At 46.1% G+C, this 8,018-nt stretch overlaps 1 pseudogene; it reads left to right on the top strand.

The window, feature by feature from the left end:
- Window positions 1-1,788: 1,788 nt before the first annotated feature.
- Window positions 1,789-2,348, top strand: LOC101589536 (annotated as a pseudogene).
- The last annotated feature ends 5,670 nt before the right edge of the window (window positions 2,349-8,018 follow it).

Genomic DNA, 8,018 nt, shown 5'->3' with positions numbered 1-8,018 from the left:
ATTAGGCTCAGACACTGTGCTAAGATTTTGTTTGCAGGTTTCATCTAATTTCAATTTCCAATCACACAGGAGCAAGTTAATATTAACACTAGTATCTCACCCACGTTTTTTTCAGATAAGGAAACATATAGATCAGTAACTTGTTCGTAGTCACACAGCTAGTTGATTGTGCAGCTGGGATTACAAATTTATAAAATTTAAACCCTGTAGGTCTCACTCTTAATTATTATTTTTAGTCTTCTTTTCTCTTACCAGGGAACTGTAAGTCACTGTGACCTTACAATCTTTTAAAAATCTAGATGGCAAGTGAAGAGAATCAGTGAATACACCCTTTTCCCCATATCTCAGAGAGGAAAAAAAGTGAGGGACCAATTTTCAGGACCACGGACAGCAACAGCCAGACTGCTTTCTAATTCTCTCTAATCCTGAAATATTTCATTCACTGCCCACAAAGGCACTTAGTTTCAGAGTTTACTAGTTATATTCCCCATTCATCATTCCTCATTTCATCCTCATCCACCCCCCAAAGTAACACTTTGGGCTCCATGAAACAGGTGAAGAAACTGAGGGTTTGAGAGGATCACAAGACAATGAAAATGGCAAGAACCACTGGGGCGAAGGAAACTGTTTCAGGTAAAGCCAGCACATTTTATGGGGAGGCTCTGGCAATTGTTTATGTAAAGGATGATAACAACTGAGTCACAAAAGCATCTGTTGGACTAAGAGGAAGGGCAAGACTCAGTGCCTATTTAGGGGTAAAACAAAGAGAGGACTCTGCTGCCCCTTCTGAGGTTCTACCATGAGAAGCCAGGTGAATGGAAGATGTATGACATAAGAGCCCTGGGAATAGAAAGGGCTTGTAGGATGGCCACACTGAGACATAAAAGTGCAGAGTTGAGCTCTGTCTTTACAGGTAAAGACAGAGTAGGAATTCCACTAAAGAGCAGTGGACAAAATTTGAGGAGGATAAATTCTACCTTGAGCTATATCTCAAAGAGGTTATTTGAGAAAGGAAAGAAAGAGAAGAATGGGCAAAGAAATAATCACATAGTTGAAGTCTTTGGATGCAACTATCTTCAAAATATTTTGAGAGCTGGTGAAAGAGATTGTGTGAAGGATATTGGCATGTGAAGGGAGAACATAAATAAAATAGGAAGACAGAAGGGCCCAAGATCAACCCAATGAGCACCAGCACAAAGGGACTGGCAGGAAAAGAAAGCTACATCAAAGAAAGAGAAGCAGAGCTCTAAGAAGCCAGTAAAGCCCAAAAGAGAGATGATACAGAAGCAAGGGGAGAGAATGTCCCAGAAGGAGGGCAGTATCAGCCATGCCAGGAAGGCAAAACATAGCCCAAAAGGTGTTCCCTGGGTTTGAAGAGAAGGTAACTAGAAACTTTATATCTTGGTTGCTATCTTGTTGCTGAGACAAAATACCTGACACCCAAAGTTAAAAGAAGAAAGGATTTTTGTAGCTCACAGTTTGTAGGGGTTTCAGTCCATAATGAGCTGGCTCCAAGGCAGGGTGTCATAGGAGAGGGACATCAAAGAGGAGAAAAACTTCATAGTGGGCAGAAGACAGCAAAGCAGTGAAGTATAGTGAAGAAGCAGCAAGCAACGACAACATCCCTTTTTCTGTCTTTATATTCTATCCAGGCCACATGTCCTTAGAGCAAGTACACTCACACCCAGGGTAAGCCTCCCCATTATTCATACACAGAGCTATGCCAAACCAATCAGTGGACTAATTTAATAAGCACACACCCTTGGCTCGCTTCACTCTTGGGTCAAAATGGCAGGCTGCTCGACTGTTGCAGCATCAAGCTGGCAGCTGGAAGGTATTTGGGAATGGTATTACAATGTTTCAGAGTTCAATAAGCTGGGCTTAATGTGAGATGATACAATATATGAAGATGATGAAGATGTAAAAGAAGCCATAAGAGGGCTTCCAGAAAACCTTTAGAATGACAGGATGTTTTGCATTAAGAGAGCCCTGGACCTGAGCATGAAGCATCAGATCTTGCCTAAAGAGCAATGGACAAAATATGAGGAGGGGGGCTGGAGAGATGGCTCAGTGGTCTAAAGCACCTACTTGGAACAAGCTTGGCAAAGCACAGGGACCGCGGGACCGCGGTTCGATCCTCCAGCACCACATGCCAGCCAGCCGCGCACCCTGGTGGGCTGAGTTGGCCACACACACACACACACACACACACACACACACACACACACTAAATAAATGTTAAAAAAAAATATGAGGAGGATAAATTCTACCCTGAGCCATATCTCAAAGAGGTTATTCGGGAAAGAAAAGAAAGAGAAGAATGGGCAAACAAGTCATCACATAGTTGAAGTCTGTGGATGCAACTGTCTTTAAAATATTTTTATGAACTTGGTTCATCCTGAAACCTACAGTTCAAAAATTATCTGGCCTGCAGGCACCATACCTTAAATAAATTCTTGCTGTATTTTAAAAAAAATAGTCACACACCATTGACCCCAGCATCACACAGTTAATCTCAGCATCACACACTCTAGATCCAGCCACCTCTGAAAAGCCCCACGTATAACCACATAAGGCTTTGGGGAACATTTAGATAAGAGCCATTACACCTGATAAGCACACTTTCAGTGGAGTGGTGGGAGTGAAAGGCCAACTTAGTGGAGGGCAGTCTGGGGAGCAAATGAAAAGAAGAAGTGGAGCAGGCAAGTAGATTCCTTTCTTGAGAAGTTTGTGCTCTGAAGGGAAAAGAGGCAGGGCTGTCTGACAAGGGAGGTGGAAGGTTAAATCCAGAGAGACTTGAAGGCATTAAATTCCTGATAGGAGGGACCAGAACTAAGGAAAAGGGAAGATACCAGTGAGGACAAGTGCAAGGGTCTGGCCCAGATGCTTGTGATGGAAGAAAAGGTGGGATCCAGATCCCTGGGGTAGCTCACAGGGTTTAGATAAAATTAAAGTGTGTGATTTATATGTGAGATGGAAGGATACCAGCAGGGGAGTGGAAAGATGGCCCAGGGAGGGAAGGCAGCCAATGAGAGGGTGTTAGTAAGCCAGTTACCATAGAGAGTGAGTGAAGCTTAATCCTGCAGGGAAGTTTTAGAAAATGAGGTAAATGTATACCTTAGAATTCTAGCCAAGGACAAGTGTCCTTGGGTATGCAGATCCCAACATCTGGAAGATGTTGCTTCATAGCTATCCCTGGGGTGTGTTGCAGGGGTTGTGTGACACTTCTGGCCCACAGTGTATGGGGCAGGGTTCCAGCAGCTGGATAGTATATCTTTGACAATGATCCAGGCTGTTTGAAATCCTGCTAATGGGCCCAGAAATGATCAAGGCATCCAAAGAAATGTTGACGGAGCTCTGGCTGTGTCTGATCTGTGGGTACAGTTAGGTCATCTTCCCATCTGTGTCCTCTTCTACACTCTCTGAGCACTCTTGTTCCAAAGGAATATGTTGGTAATACAAATTTTTAAAATGAAAACTTTCAAGTAACAAAATAAAACACTTGCTAAGGCAAAGGAAGAGCTCAAAATGGCCAGAGATGCAGCCTGTGTGGGACTAGTCTTGGCTGTCAGTTACTAGCTGTGTGGCCTTGGTCAAGGCCTCTCTGAACCTCACTTCACCATATACAACACTAGGCTCTCAGAGATTTAAAAAAAAAAATCCTTTACATAATAAATTCTTTATAGGAAATGCCACTGTTATTACACGTTCAACCTATGGACCCCTTTCTAATCATAGATCTCCACTTTCCATGGGGGACAACTTCCTCAGCCTAGTGCATGTGTTGGGGTGGGGAAGACCCCCATTGACAGCTCTAGGGGCAGATAGTGATCCAGGCCTGGTCAAATACTGACCAACGACTCATTCTGGTAGTGGGGTGGAACAGGGGACCAACCAAGGGAAAATGACTCTCCTAGTCTCCTGGAGGAACTTTGGGGTTTGTTGAATTAAGGATATGTCCATAGTTGCTGGAGGATCCTCTTTGCTCCTATGTGGAGAGAGCAAGCCTAGGCTTGGGCCTTGACTCACCTTGTGACAACTAAGAGGGTCACCTATACCCATGTGAGCATGTACATGTGCCTGTCTCGGGTTGGTCTGCTGCTGGGGAACCATACACACTCGTACGTACCAGAAGATAAACAAGTGCCTGCTGCTCCTTGGCTGGCGCCCAGGCCGGGGGTGGAATAAACAATCCCAGTGACTTTCTGAAAAGCAAGCGTGTGTGGCAACAGGCACCATGGAGACAAGCAGACTGTACCAGAGCAGAGATGGCAACCAGCTCCCAATACCACCCTGTGCATACTTATGATCACACACACAATGTATTTTACACTAGCCCACCCTCTCCTGACTATATTATGTTCATATTCATTCCATTAAACACAATTTGGCCCATCCTCACGGTCTAGCCAGCTATTCTCCTTCCAGGTTTGCCTGAAGTTGAAGGCTTTGGGGAAGGTCAAGATCGCAATACAACCGTATCCACAGATCTGGACCCTTTCACCTGTATACTGGTCCTGGTGTAGGTTGAATTTCAGCAAGTCACAGAGTCCCTAGAGAAGGTGTGTGCTCTTTGTGTATGTGTGTGTGGGAATTGGCAATATCAGATAAACCCAACTTCCTATAAAATTCTTGCACTAACTTCTTGTGCTTTGAGGGGATACACACAACACACATACATACAATCTTTCAAGAAACACTCAGGCTCAGGGTGTAGTGGTGTATGCCTGTAATCCCAGCACTCAGGAGGCTAAGGCAAGAGGATCATGTGAATTCGAGACCAGCTTGGGCTACAAAGTGAGCTCAAGACCAGCCTGAACTGCAGAGAGAGACCCTGTCTCAAAAAGATAAGGTAAGAAAAAAGAAAGAAAGAATCAGACTCTGCACCCCTTAAGACTTGTACAGACACTCAGCTATGCACCTGCCTTCATGCAGGCAGAGCATAACCCAAGGTACCTAAGATGATGATGGCAATGTGCCTTTTACTGGCTCCTACATGTTCTATAGCCATCACTGCATTCTATTTTATCCTTAAGGAAAACCATCAGTGACGATACAGTTATTACTCCCAGTGCATATGTGAAGAAACTGACTGACCTTCAGGAAGTAGTAACTTTCCAAGGCCAAAGAAATAGAAAGAGGCAAAGCTGGGAGTCAGTCCAGCTATACCATCCCCCGTCCCAGATATACATGTGACACCACACACACACCTGCCACCTCAGTCAGTGCAGGTAACCAACTGACGCTGTGCATTAACCTTTCCCTCCCTAACCTTCTTGCGTGGCCTCTGAACATCACTATGCTGACCTGAGACCATGCAACTCCCTGGCCTAGGCATGTATGAGGACACCCTGGTACCCAAAGGTGCCCTCCCTCTTTGTGGCTCCCTAACTCGTAGAAGCTGCAGGCCCTGGCCCGACTGGGGGCGGCCCCAGAATTTGGATGGGTGACTCAGGCTGAATCATGGCCCAGCTGCTTCTTAGCAGCCCCTCCCCCATTCTGCCCAGAAAGCCTATTTGGAAGGCAGAGGTGGGCCTTTGGGGGGCCGGGGGAGGACAGAAGGAGATAAGCACTTGAGAAGGAAAAATAGGCACAGTAGGGCTTCTCAGGCAGCCTCACCCCGTGATCTTTGTTCTGCCAGGAAAAGGGGTCCTTCTGTCCAGACACAGGCTAGGAGCTTTCTCTCTAATTCACAGCCTCTTTGGGCTCTTTCCCTACCTCTTGGCCCTGATAATATCGAAATAATATGAACTATTCCAGTCAATCACTCACATTTTATAGCACTCTACAGTTATTCAATTCTCTATTGGCCCTAAGGAGTGGAAATTAGCCTCCTGACTTTGGAGCTGGGCAAATTCAGGCTCAGAGTTTGCATGATTGGACCAATATCACACAGCTGGTGAAATGACAGAACTAGGAGGAAAGCTCCAGCCTCCAGCTCCTATCTGTGGACTTGCATTTGGTCAGTGTGAGGGCCTGATGGGGGGTCTTGCGGGGTTATGTGGTGGTGGCCATGAGGACGACATTGTGGGGCACTGCAGGAGAATGGTTGAGTTCCGGCAGAGGCACTACAGGTGCACGTAAGAAGGAATGGCTGAGGCACAGTTGGTGGCTTGCTAAGTGACAGAATTGTAGATACATTTTCCTTTACCATCCTGCAATTAATAGGTTATAGAAATACTTATGCTTTCAAATCTTTTGGTGTTTCAGGCCAAGGCTAACAAATCCAGAGCATGGAGTTTCGGATGAGAAAGTTTTGGTTGGGCTCCCTGTGTTTCTGGAAGGCTCAGTTTCCCTATCTTAAAAAGCCTCAGGCAGAGGAGACTATTAAGAGGCATGAGTGAAATCACCCGTATCATGCCCTTTAGAAACCTGGAAGAGCTCCACAAAGGACTGTTTTTCACATTTTGTCTTATTCTTAAAAAAAAAAAAAAAAAAAAAAAAAAAAATCCATGGGTGATAGGCAGAGGGCAGAGTGGGCTTTGGGAAGCCTGGGAGTGGTGCTGAGAGGGGAGTGGGTGACATCTCTTCCTTTCCCCCTGCCTGGGCTCCTTCTGGCCTTCCCCCACCCTCAGCCCAGAGCTTGTTTCTAGGCAACGGGATAGATGCAGGGATGGTTTGGAGGGGAGAGAGCTATAAATAGGGAAGGGAGAAAACAAAAATAAAGTTCCAGAGAAAGCCAGGAAGCTGCATTACTGGGCAGTGGGGGCAGGTAGACAGATGAATGGGGGGGACATGAGGACAGCCCCCAGTCCTCACCAAGGGGAGGGCTACTTTCCACTTAGCAACCCAGCAGGGGTTCGGAGTGCTGATGGGTGGAATGGGGGTTTTGTGTGCATCTGAACAGCAGAAGGGTGGTGAGAAAAAATTGCTCTGGTCCAATGAGTAGTGGCAAGAAGAAGGAAAGATTTAAACAGGCAGAACTGAGGGTAGCTTGTCCTGAGGGAGGAAAGAACACAAACAAAGGAAGAGAAAGTAGGGGCCAACAGGAGTAGACCTGGGTGATGGACCTCCGAAGGCCCCCTGACCGGTGGCCTTGCTGCCACACGCTTGTGCACACCAACCAAGAGGCGGGCACTTCCTCTCCCTACTTTGCTCTTCTGGAAATGTCCCCAATCTATCCTCTTTCCATTCAGGTTCCAGTTCCATATCCTCTCCTCAGATACCTGGCATGGCCACCTTGTGTTATCATCTCTTTTCCCTGCCTCCCTCTCTATGACTCTTCAACACTGGTCTTTTTTATGTTCTCCATGAAACTTGCAATTATCTTATTGATCACTTTATGACTAATGGGAGGTGAGGAGACAGAGCATCAGCCTGCAGGACCGCAAAGTCACTCACTTCTGAGAACAGAGCAGATGTGTAACACACATTGTTGGGTGACTAAGTGAATGCATGCAACACACATGGGTAGTATCTGTGTACACAGGGGAACACAGATAGACATAGCACATATGTACACCCATACCACAGATATGTGTGCACCCCCCCCCCACATCACTCCCAGTCTTTGTGACACTGCACAAGTGTCTATAATCTTTACGTTGCTGCTTTTCCACATTTTCCTTTCATGGGTGTGCTTCATTTGTTTGTCTTTCTTCAAAGCAAGAGAGTGCCCATTTTGGAAATTCCAAGGGCATTGGACTTTGGAGTCAGCCACGGGGCTCACTGTGGCCTTTGCTACTTTCCAGCAGTGTGACTAGGGCAGGTGGCCTTCCCTCTCTGACTCCCAATCCCTCATCTATAAAGTGGGCTTTACAATGAGCAAGTCTTTAAGTTTGTTTCAAGTGAAATGAATGGCGATAAATGCCACATGCCTGGGATATACTGGTCACTTTGGAAATGGCTCTGTGCCTGTCCTGTGGGAGGAGCCCATGAGCTGTCTGGGCTCACACACACACTGCTGTCTGACACAGGGCTGACATCTTCTGCTGACGCTTCTGGGCCTGTGCCTGGAATGCATTTAAAGTGACCCTGACAAATAACATTACTTTCTGAGCAGAACCATGCTCAGTAGG

The sequence above is a fragment of the Octodon degus genome, unplaced genomic scaffold, assembly GCF_000260255.1.
Source record: "Octodon degus isolate 3935 unplaced genomic scaffold, OctDeg1.0 scaffold00048, whole genome shotgun sequence".
Lineage (NCBI taxonomy): Eukaryota > Metazoa > Chordata > Mammalia > Rodentia > Octodontidae > Octodon > Octodon degus.
The sequence above is the reverse complement of the archived record's forward strand: the minus strand, read 5'-3'. Positions and strand labels throughout refer to the sequence as shown.